Here is a 12282-nt window from a genome sequence, read left to right as displayed (position 1 = left end):
CTACAGTGCGACCCAAAATCCTTTGGTAATCCTCAGATTTCATGATGCCTTGCACACAGTCAAGGCACCCAGTGCCAGAGGCAGCAAAACAACCCCAAAACATCATTGAACCTCCACCATATTTTACCGTAGGTACTGTGTTTTGTTCTTTGTAGGCCTCATTCCGTTTTCGGTAAACAGTAGAATGATGTGCTTTACCGAAAAGCTCTATCTTGGTCTCATCTGTCCACAAGACGTTTTCCCAGAAGGCTTTTGGCTTACTCAAGTACATTTTGGCAAACTGTAGTCTTGCTTTTTTATGTCTCTGTGTCAGCAGTGGGGTCCTCCTGGGTCTCCTGCCATAGCGTTTCATTTCATTTAAATGTCGACGGATAGTTCGCGCTGACACTGATGCTCCCTGAGCCTGCAGGACAGCTTGAATGTCTTTGGAACATGTTTGGGGCTGCTTATCCACCATCCGGACTATTCTGCGTTGCAATCTTTCATCAATTTTCCTCATCCGTCCACGACCAGGGAGATTAGCTACAGTGCCATGGGTTGCAAACTTCTTGATAATGTTGCGCACTGTGGACAAAGGCAAATCTAGTTCTCTGGAGATGGACTTGTAACCTTGAGATTGTTGATATTTTGCCACAATTTTGGTTCTCAGGTCCTCAGACAGTTCTCGTCTCCTCTTTCTGTTGTCCATGCTTAGTGTGGCACAGACAGACACACAATGCAAAGGTTAAGTGAACGTCTCTCCTTTTTATCTGCTTTCAGGTGTGATTTCTATATTGCCCACACCTGTTACTTGCCCCAGGTGAGTTTACAGGAGCATCACATGCTTGTAACATTCTTATTTATCCGCAGTTGTGAAAGGGTGCCAATACTTTTGTCCAGCCCATTTTTGGAGGTTTGTGTGACATTATGTCGAATTTGCTTTCTTTCCTCCCTTTTTTTGTTTTGTCCCAATACACACAAAGGGAATAAACATGTGTATAGCAAAACATGTGTTAATGCAATACGTTTCGTGAGAAATACATGATTTCCTGGAGAAATATCAAGGGTGCCAACAATTTCGGCCATGACTGTATGTAAAGCACTGCATAAATTGATGGCGCTATATAAGTACCTGTAATAATCTGTACAGCAGACTTTTCTTTTTCTGCAACTCATGGACGGCATAGCATGCTGACGTACTTACGCTGTGACGCCATCTTGAAACACCTTATTCTCATGCCATACACCCGGCACATGGTGAAATGCCTTGATATTTTCTGCTAAATGTGAGTGTACATTTTGGCTTATTTTATTTGGAAATAAAGCGGTTTTACACTATGGAGAATGTGTTCTTCTCTTGGGTTATTGAGCAAATATCTATGTGAGAGCACCCATCCATTTACCAACCTACCGGTCCAGAGGGATTTATCGTAGTGACAGTGGATTCCAGTGGTCTTTCTCCAGGGTACCAGGCTTTAAGGAGTGCCTTTACTGAGGGGATCCAGAGGTGATGCAAAAGTGCTTTGTGGCCCTGAGGGATCACGAAGTGGAGGTGAGAGGCTATTGCAGCTATTTCACATTCCGGTGTGCTGTGTACCCACACCATACACCTTGCATGACCAGGAGAAATGCAGCACTGAGTTTGTTTTGCATTCACAAAAATTGGACTTATTGCACTATTGCACTTTATGAAATTTATTGGTTGTTTGTTTCCACACAAAGTGTTTGAGTTTGATCCCTGTGTAGGGATTCACTTTATGTTATATTGTGTCCCATATTGGGTACCATGTATCACATTGTGTGTATTATATGAGGATTGTGGTCACATTTTTATATTATGCACTATATTTGGTCCATCATTAGGACCTTGTAGTTTTTCACAGCACTATTTGTGGTCACTTACTATTTCTATATATTAATTTACATATTATTATTATATATTTATTATTATTTCTTAGTTTATAGCGCTACACCACTTTAATCACATTGCACTTTCACTATACAAGAGACCAGTTTCTTAGCCTCCTCCAACTATAGGCACAGGTCTTTTTTGCCGGCCCCAGTGCCAGGTTTCACACTGCCTGACATTCTTATGAGATATCGACCAGTCTATAGCCAGCCTGTATTTGATGGGTCTGCAGATTCATGTATTTAAAACTTTCTTATCTTTTTGTTTATTGTGTAGTATTGCACTGTATCTAACACCATTTTAAAGGGAAATCTATCTTCCATTGCTCGTCTGGACACTGTTGACAGTATTTATGTGGGAATTGATGCATATCATGGGTATAAAGTACTTGGCTTGGAAATTTTTTGTGCTAAAAATGTATAAAAAAAAAAGGTTTTGGCCCCCTTCATCCCTAACCCCAACTTTAACAATATCTGTAACATCAAGACTTAAACCACTAAATATTACCCTAACCCTAATACCTTAAATGTAACCCTTAACCCATGTCAGTGTGACAGGAATTCTATAAAGAAGGGCACTATGTGTACATAATGAACATGGTGTTTGATAATTATTGTAGTCTGCAGGGGAAATAAGAGAGGTTCCAGCTTATATTTAGATTTTCCACAAAAGGTAATATAAAGTGCAATCACAATGTTCAAAGTGCCCTAAGGTATAGCAAAACCCAAGGTAATCAATGAAAATGCAGTTTGCTGAAGTCAATTCACTGAAAAAAAAAATTAACTGAAGTGTACCTGAGGCCTATCTTAAATAAAAATCCAGGTATGGTAATTACATCATTGTAGTAGATACTTGCATGAGACCTAGTAGCTAGTGGAGATCACTGGAGTAGCAGTGTCCACTACAGTGATTTCCAGCTTCTAGAGGAATTCCACATGTACAGTATATGCTTAGTTACATTAGTACACGCTGGACCAGTGTAACTATGTACAAAATGCCATACCTGGAATACTTCTTTAAATGTACTAGATGTCCTCAGTGTTGTCATGATTATATAAGGAAACAGACTTTCTGTCAGTTATAAAAAACTGCTGGCTTCAGACTAAAATGGAGAGGTAATTTTAAAATGATTACAATTACAAAATGGCATATATAGTCCTTACATGCTATATTAATGTTTGGAGTGAAAGTGGAATTTGCCTTTAATATACTTTATTTTATAATCTTGCAAAAGCCTGATTACATATAATCTATATACAGTGTATATATATATATATATATATATTGAATGTAATGCCCTCTAGATTAGCCAGATAGCAGTTTGTTTTATTTTTGTAGGCGGAGGCTGAGTAGCAGCCTGGGATGAGCCAGCCTGTGAGTGAGGCAGGAGTTCACCTCAGGACAGGCTAGGGAGGTTCTAAGGTTCAGAACCTCTAGAGCCCTCCCACCTCTCCAGAAACCTGAGAACTTTCTAGAGGAGGGATGGAAGAGGGGAGGAAGCTCGGATCTGCATACCTGAGGTACCTTGGCCAATCCCCTGGTAGGAGGCTGGGCATGGTGACCAAGGTAACTTTAATTATTGCAGAGCATGGCTGGAAGGAGACAGTATTGGGTGGAAGATGGAGTGAGAGGCTGAAGTGTGGAGCCTGGGAGAGGGCCTAGTGAAGGGACCTACCTACGGGCAGGTGCTGGAGAAGAGGATCTCCACTGTACCACCGTCTCTATGAGAGGACATCCTGAACAACAGGGAAGAAACCAGCTCAGCAAAAGGCCTGAAGGCAGCCACCAACCCCTTAAGCTACCAGGAAAGGACAGTGTGAATATTCTTACACCCCCTGGGCCAGATAAGGAGAGAGGGCAGTCAGGTGGAAAACCCAACTAGATTCTCATCCCGGGCTGCTGTGCTAAATTAGCAGTTTCTGGGCCCCCTTGCCCAGGGAATACCCTCAGGCAGCTGGGTAAAGAGGAGGATTCATTTGGTGTCTGAGGAGGTACACCAGAGAGCTGGAATACTGTTAGAGGAGAGACAATTTTTGTTCACATCTGTACTTAGTTGCTAAGGAGTTCCTCCTCAAGCTTGCAGTTTCCTTGGGCACCCCAAACATCCTTCAACTCCAGCCAAGTTCTAAACCCCTTAATAAAATCTCAAAACCAATTTCAAGGACTGGTTACTGACTTCAGTGTGCAAAGTGTGGAAGAAAATGCGTGTTGCCTGGCTGCGCAGGGCTTTAGGGGGACTCAAAACTCAACGACTCCAAAGTGGGTAGTGCTACATATATATTTTGTACGCATGGTATAATGTACTGTATATAGTGTTGTACATACATTGTAGGAAACCAATGTTTTTGCCTTTTGAAGAACAAGGTAATTAATCTGTGTTGGTTGAATACCATATGCCTAAAAATGATGGGGGCTGACCATTCAGTCCTCAATCTAAACAAAAAATGGTACTTTTTTGCTCTTTGTACAGATGGACTAAACAAAGTGTGCTCTTTTTGTCCTGTTGCTCAAGTGCAGCTATGTCATACACACTGATAAGAGATAAGACTGTTAAACATGCAAACATTTCCTATCAGCTCTGGACAGTGATATCACTGTGTTCTGGATGCTGATATCATGGCATTGTGAGAGCTGCATCCTGAAAAGACAGTGCTGCTAGATAGACAATCACAGACCAGAGGGGGTGATTTATGGGGTCCTGTTTTCTTTAACCCACCTTTGATCTTTTATCTGTGTGGGGAGGTCTGGGACATAAATCATTTAAGGATGATGCAGCGGGATCCCAGCATTTGCAGAGATGTGGGGCTTTGGGATTGTGAATGGTAAATATAATTGTTAATTCCAATAAGAGATGCTTATGAAGACAGTTATTTTCTGTAGCAGTAAAATAGATGCTAGCTTGCATATTCCAAAACAAGGATGCTATTTGAGTAATTTCTCTACCAGCACCAAAATGATATTCAGCACTGGGGTACTGAATTCAGTCCTTACCAGTAACCCACAAACCACGTGAAGTTTGTTCCACTTTGTAAGGTTGTTCATAGCTCAAATTCCAAGTCATGGGTGGCCCTGCAAGTACCACCTGGCTTGACAAAGGTGGTTTCAAAAAATTATTAAGCCAGATAAAAAGCTATTCCCAAACAATGAGTGCATCCTATGAGTCATGGCTGCGGAATATAGTAGCCAGCAGTGAAGATTCCTCCATCCATGCTTTTTAGTGTGGATGGAGGAGTCAAATTATTTTCTCTTGTTCAGGTTGCAGGCTGAAAAGAGAAAATCAAGTCACACATGGCCATCTTCAGTTTTTTCAAAATGCTTTAGTTTTTTTTGAGCATTTGAAAAAATATAGCAGTTGGTCAGCTAGCCAAAGCTAGGCTCCTATTAGCATGTATGTATTTTTAAGATTGTGTCGGGGCATTCAATTTTAAGCCCCTTTAAGACGTGGTATGGTTCTAAGTAAAGATGTCTGTTTTGATAGCGTTTTTGAATTAATTGACTGAAGAATGTTGGGTTGTATGACAGATGTGTACAATAAAGAGACAGCACAAGGCCTCAGTTGGACAGATTGGTGACATCATTGAATAAGACAGTATAATTTCAGAATGTATTTGTGGCGGAAGTTAATTATTGTGGATGATCTCCTTTTTCCACAGCGTTTCCTCTAAGTTACTTTGCTATCCTAACACACTGTACAACTCTTCAATGAATCTCAGTTTCAGATGAATACTTTTATCTGTCTATGGCTAATTTAACATGTGATTTGTAACCATCTTACTCGGTTGGCCATCTTTACGTGTGTGGTCATACTGGAGGGGGACTACATTTCTTACTGCCTGTATTGTTAATATTAAAGTAAATATACATTGTACAGAATGCATTCATAGCTATATCAGATAATTATGCAAGAACAATGCTGAGAGCAGACGCCAGGAACATTGCTGTCAATCAGTAACAAATTTGTACTGAGTTAATCTCAGATCAGTATTGAGAGCAAACATCCCCCTGCAGACACACATACTGCTCCTATACACATACAGTACCAGTGCCCTAACATGTTCTCAGAAACATCCATAACAATCGGTATACAGAAATATCATATTGGATGCAACTCATCCCCTACTGATTGTCATTGCCATATACAGATCAGGTGTACATAGCCTGAAAGCCTTGATTGCTATTCTCTATACATATATTTCTTATGAACATATTTTACATTTGCTGGTGACACTTTTGTCGCACTTCCCCCTTAGGGATTGCCGATGAATTTGGGTCCCCCTATAGTCCTGCACAGTCAGCCAGTTAGCATTTTCCACACAAGCTTTCATTTTTAGACAGAAATCAGGCCTTGAGTGTTGGTTTTGTTGTTTTATTGAGGGGATTAAACTTGGATGGAGTAAAGGGGGGTATAGGATGCCCAAGGGAACTGAAATCTGAGGACAACTTCATGAACTACTCACAGCTTCTTTTCTCTGACAGAGTCTCTGTTGGAGTTCTAGCCGGCAGCTCCAGTTGTACCACCCCGGACCCTAGATAAACTCCTCTTCACCCAGCGATCTGGAGACTTTCTTCCTGGCTCCTGTTCTTTTAAGTAAGGTGTACAGACACTAGCAGATGACTAATATGGTTTCCCACCAGAATGCTCCTTCTCCTATCTGCCCAGGGGGTGCAGGTGTACTCACTCAGATCCTCTTCTGTACCGCTTGCGGAATGGTTGCTGCTACCAACCTGTTATCAGCTGGGCTTCTTCTTCCCTGACATATAGGTGGTCCTCTCTCAGGGGCCTAGTGAGTTCCAAGTTTTCTGCCTTTCCAGCTTGGGGCTCACAGGCAGGCCCCATCTCACTAAGCCTCCTGGCAGCCTCCTTCCTCACAGCCTCACATCTTCCTCTCCGTGAGTCCTGAGGTTCGTCCTTTCCAGCTCCAGGCTCACAGGCAGGCCCCATCCCACTGGGCCTCTGGGAAGCCTTCCACCTCAAGCTCACTTCTTCCACCTGACTCTCCTCTTACTGAGCAGGCTCCAACACCTTTTAAGGGAGACCAACCCCCTGCCAAGCCTCCTGGTGGGGATTGGCTAAGGTCCCACAAAAGTGCAGCCAAGCACTCCTCAGATCCTCCCACTGGCTCCAAGACCCTCCTCCGAAAGCTTCAGAGCAGGGGAAAATCCAGCAGGGCTGGCCTGCAGAGTCTCCCAGTCCTAACCAGAATTTGACCTCTCTAACTATCTCACCTGAGCTGCTAATCTGCTCCTTGCTAACTAGGAGGGTGCTACACTTTCATCAAAGAATTCTCTAAATGGTTCAAGCACCAGAAACATTTGTTCTTACGCTTAAGCTAGCCAAAGTTTAGAATTTCATTTGAAAATGTTAGTTTTTAAAATGTTCATTTGATTTGCTAATGGTTAATTGTGAACAATAGACAATTTTTCTTGTTCCGAATCTTCAGTTGATGTGGTCCTAAGTGGGGAAAAATCATAGCTATTGGAATGAGCAAGGAAAAGTTTAATCCTAAGTTAGAACTTTCAGGGGCATGAACTTTCCTTCTTTTAAATGATTATGAATGGTATGGAGATGAGAAAGAACAAAACAAACAAAGGTTTCTGTATAGTGCATGCAAAATTGGTTTTTTAAGATTTCATATAAATATATACAGGAAATTCATTACACGTCCATGAACTGATGAAAATATAATGCATATATACATTTTGCTTTACCTATTCTTTCCTTGATTTCATAACTAGTAAAAAAAACAAAAAACTTGTTTAGTATATCTGGAATCCATATAAGTAGTAGGACTGGAGGAAATCTTTAGGGCTTTCAACAAAATTAGATGACCCAATGATGGTAAAATCGAATGCTCTGAATAAGGGATTTTAGAATTTCATACAAACGGTTGAATAAAAACTGAACCATGTATGTGCAAATTGTTAAGTACAATAAAGCATATCAACCAAACAAAACCCATTTTGTGCTAGTCTGACTTCAGTAGATGGAATTTCAATTGGTAGTTTTGTTTTTAGTGACAGCTGTGTCTGGATTCGGGAGATTCTTTACCAATCATTTGACCATTGTCGTGAGACAAAAAGTGAAAGGAAACTTAAAATGTTACAGTCCCTGCAACAGGAGTAGAGAGGACATCCCCCAGTGAAGACTTCCGCTCTGATGATAATTGTCAAAGTTGGAAGTATCCTTCAGCAACCCTCGCCTGTGCTTTGCATCAAACTATTAGACTGGGCCAGTTTTACAGCTACGTGCTATCTCCTTGCATTCTGGTAAAAAATTGGAAGAAAGAAAAAGTGATTTTTTTTTTTTTGACCAAGGTCTATAGCAACCAACTACTGCTGTTGACAACACCATACTCTTGTGCTAGTGCGCAGTTCTGATAAGTATAATTAAAATTTTCACAATGCAAAGATAAAGTTAAAATCCAAATACTTCTTTGGTGGCAACCCTAGTAGTACCTTTGTTATTTCAAGCCCTGGTTTCATTTCAGCTGGGTTTTTTTCTGTTTATGTATCTTTGAGTAAAGAAGCAATAAAAAAATAAACACTGAAGATTCATCAGTGTGGTAACCAGTGCAAACATCACGCTCTCCTTGTTAACTGGCCATCTGTACTCTCTTCTTTTAGCTCTGCGGGATAATGAATAAAGTAAACAAGCCACAGATTGGACAAAAAGATACTTTTCATTTAGGAAAAAAGCCATTTATTATTCCATTCTGAAACAAAATAAAAGCTGCTAGCCTAGGTAGTAGTTATTTAAAAAGTGGTTCTACTTCAAAATTAAAATATCCAAACATTGGGCCTTTCTTGTATCATACCTGGAATTTGTAGAGGATTGCATAAGTGACCATGCTGTTGAATCAGTGGCCAAGCTAGCTTCAGTGAGTATAAAATGGACCAGTGAATGGTACTTTGTCTATTTTTTTTTTTATTATCTTTTGAAAAATCTTATTCTGAGTAATGCAGCTGCCTACAATAGAACCTTCATATGTGTCCACAAACACCAGATGGCAGTCAAGAGAATCTACTATTTAAAGGATAAGTTCACCTTTGGGAGTGTGTGACATGTTCCACCAGTTTTTAGTGAAGGATCGTGTTCCCAGCTTTGCAGGGACAAATGATTCTTCACTCCTCCCCCCCGTCAGAACAGAGCTCTGCCTTGTTTACATAGGCAGAGCTCTGTTCTGTGTCTTGCCCGATGATCAGCGGGTGCCGGTGGACATCCATTCACTGACACTCGCAGATCTGCTTTTGCTGTGAGTGTTCACTACAGAAGTGATCCACAGGTGGCGCCAGCATGCCCCCTATGGCGGAAGTGATTTTGCACAGGAGGGCTGCCCTGTAGCAGTAAAATTGCTATAGGGCAGCCCTTAAGTGGTAAAACTCAGTACACACACACAGTGAATGATGAAAGTGAGGCTTCCCACCTGTTAGTTAGGTCACACCGCGGAAGTAAAAGAATGTTACATCACTTCCGCTTTCAATGCAAGACAAGTCCTCACTTTCACACATGCAAATCATGTAGTGTTTCCATATTTTTGTCCATATTTTTATTATCCTATCTCTTGCCTTGATTACTGGAATTCTCTTCTGGTTGACCTACCTGTAGATAAACTATCCACTATTCAGCCTATCATGAATGCTTATGCCAGACCTATTTACCTTACTGGCTTCTCATAACCCAAAGTATAAAATCCTGATACTAACAACAACCATACACAGCCATCCACAAATCTGCCCTGAGCTACATCACCAACTTCATCTGAAAGTATCACCCAAACGGTCCTCTTCAACCTTCCCAGAACCTCCTGTTCTCTAGCTTCCTTTTCACCTCCTCCCATGCTCAAGTCCATGATTCCTTCAGAGCCTCTCCCCTTCACTGGAAGTCCATACCCAATCTGTTTGGCTATTTCCTACACTGTCTTCCTTAAGTCGATGCCTGAAAATTCATCTCTTCAGGTAAGCCTCCACCTAACAGTTAAACTTTTACTTTCATTACCAGCTCATCCACAAAGTTATTTTTTGTATCGCTTGCCTGTCAGCAGCTACAAAAACTGTAGCTGCTGACTTTTAAAAAACGGATACTTACCTGTCCCTTAGTCCAGCAGTGTCCTCACACCGGCCGAGTTGATCGTCCGTCTTGTCTCCTCGGTGCCGGCATCTTCAGTGTGGGCACCCGGCTGTGACAGTGTGCAGCTTCACAGCTGGGTGCCCACTTCGCATGCGCGAGTAGTGCTGCACTTTCTGAATGGTCCTGTAGTCTTCTGGGACCTGTCAAGTGTCCCAGAAGACAACTTGGAGGGAGGAAAGACAAATGCCGCATCAAATCACCTAGGCGATCGAGCGGAAGTGAGAGCGGGTACCTGTCAATTTCAGGTGCCCATTCCCCAAAGGTGCCAATCCTTAACAGGGAGCGGGCGACCAGTCCTTAAAGTGGAACTTCCCCTTTTGGGTGGAGCTCGTCTTTAAGCTCTCAGGAGCAGGGTCCTCCTAACCCTATTATCTTAACTTGTATTTTAACTATACCTTCTCTCTTTAAATTGTGAAGCACTACATAAACTGTTGGTGCTTCATGAATCCTGTATAATAATTTTTTGGGTATACGCATTATTAGTATATCAAAACCCTTGTGTTTTGGAGCCCCAGACATCTGAATACACCACAACACAGTACATCTACAGGCCTCCATGTCTTCAGCAGGGGCGGACTGACTATTTGGAAATTCGGGCACTGCCCGAGGGCCCGGGGCCAGTAGGGGGCCCCATGAGATGCCCCTGGTACCTTTTTCATAGGCTTTTTTGAGTTTGGGCAAGGACACAGGGGCCCCATTAACCCCTATTGCCCGGGGGCCCCATGAGTTGTCAGTCCGCCCCTGGTCTCCAGTCTAAACCAGTACAAATCCAGTTACTATGTGATACACAAGCCATGCCTGCTGCAAATTCATATTGTACAAGCAGACACAGCCTACATGAATGTGACTTCTCTGCTCTACACTCAAGAGCAGTGCAGCAGAGTTGTCACCCAATCACAGCACTTAGCCATGGGGTGGACTTCCCTGGCAGGATTAACATGTATTTGTGAGACCAAGCAGGGGTACAAAGGGAAAACTGTAAGTGCAGTTGCTTTTACTTTACAATACACCTTTCATGAGATAAATAAGTAGGCAGGCTACCATTGATGTCTTCTTTCTTAAAATTACAGATACCTGGTGGTTTCCGGATTTGGTATTTTTGCTTCATGGACCTTCGGGGATAGGCCGAGATCGCCTCAGTTGTTGATCTCAAGCAAATATCTACTATATAAACCGCTAGTCTTAGTTTTTTTAGAGCTGACAATTAGATTTAAACCTTATTTGGAGTTTTAATATAATTAATACATCAAGCAAAGAGAGATAAAGCTATATAGCAAATTATTTCCAGACCTATCCATTGCACATGTGAGGTGGTTTGTGAAAACTGCCACTTTAAGCTCAAATGAAGGTAAAATGAGTTGTGTTTGTAAAATGGCATTATTATGAACTACCTGAATCTGCTGCATGTTTCAGTAATGGTACTTAAACTGGTTGCAGGTCTTTATGAACCTGCAGGGGGACATTTTACAGGTCCGTACTACCAGAAAAGTGGCTCTAATGCTTGAATTCACCTTTATGGATTATGAACAATTGCCATGATTTTTTTTCAGTAACTATTATTTTTACCTCCTTTTTTTAAAATGTTTACATTTCAACAGTCCTTATCTTCCCCAGCTGCTTTAAGCTACATCATGTCTACATGCAATCACTCCAGTATAAGCTGCACATATTACCAATGCCTGCTCAAAGGGTCCTTTCATATGGGCATTCTGGTTTTTTTCTTCAGTTCAGTCACGTTTTTTCAAAGAAAAAATGGATGAGGATACATCTGTTTTTTCATCCATTTACATTGGTTTACATCCGTTTAGATCCATCTACATCCGTTTTTCATCCGTTTATGGCCTTTTTCATCCATTTACATCCATTTTTGGTCCATTTACATCCATTTACAACCGCTGGCATCCGTTTTCCATCCGTTCCGGGGTTTTTTGTGGAAGAAAAATAGGGTTTTTTTCCGTTAAAAAAAACGAATGTTAACGGATGCGGACATTAACGGATGTAAAAAGATGTTCTTCTGTTTACAGCCGCAAGTCCATAGAAATATATGGGGGTCCGTTTTTCATCCGTAAACGGACAGATGAAAAACGGACATACGTGACGCCCCTGTGAAAAGGGCCAAAGAGTGTTGGCATGCTACTAATAATTTCCAGCAGGGGTGCATGTGACAGGATGACAATGCAGAAGCATTGTTGGGAGAAGGTTGTTATCCCGTCACAGGAAGCTATTAAACATGGATATTTATGGCAGGATCACCAGGGATTAAGTA

This window comes from Staurois parvus, unplaced genomic scaffold (genome assembly GCF_062004578.1).
Source record: "Staurois parvus isolate SC_StPar_1 unplaced genomic scaffold, SC_StPar_1.0 ptg000099l, whole genome shotgun sequence".
NCBI lineage: Eukaryota > Metazoa > Chordata > Amphibia > Anura > Ranidae > Staurois > Staurois parvus.
This window is presented reverse-complemented; position numbering follows the sequence as displayed.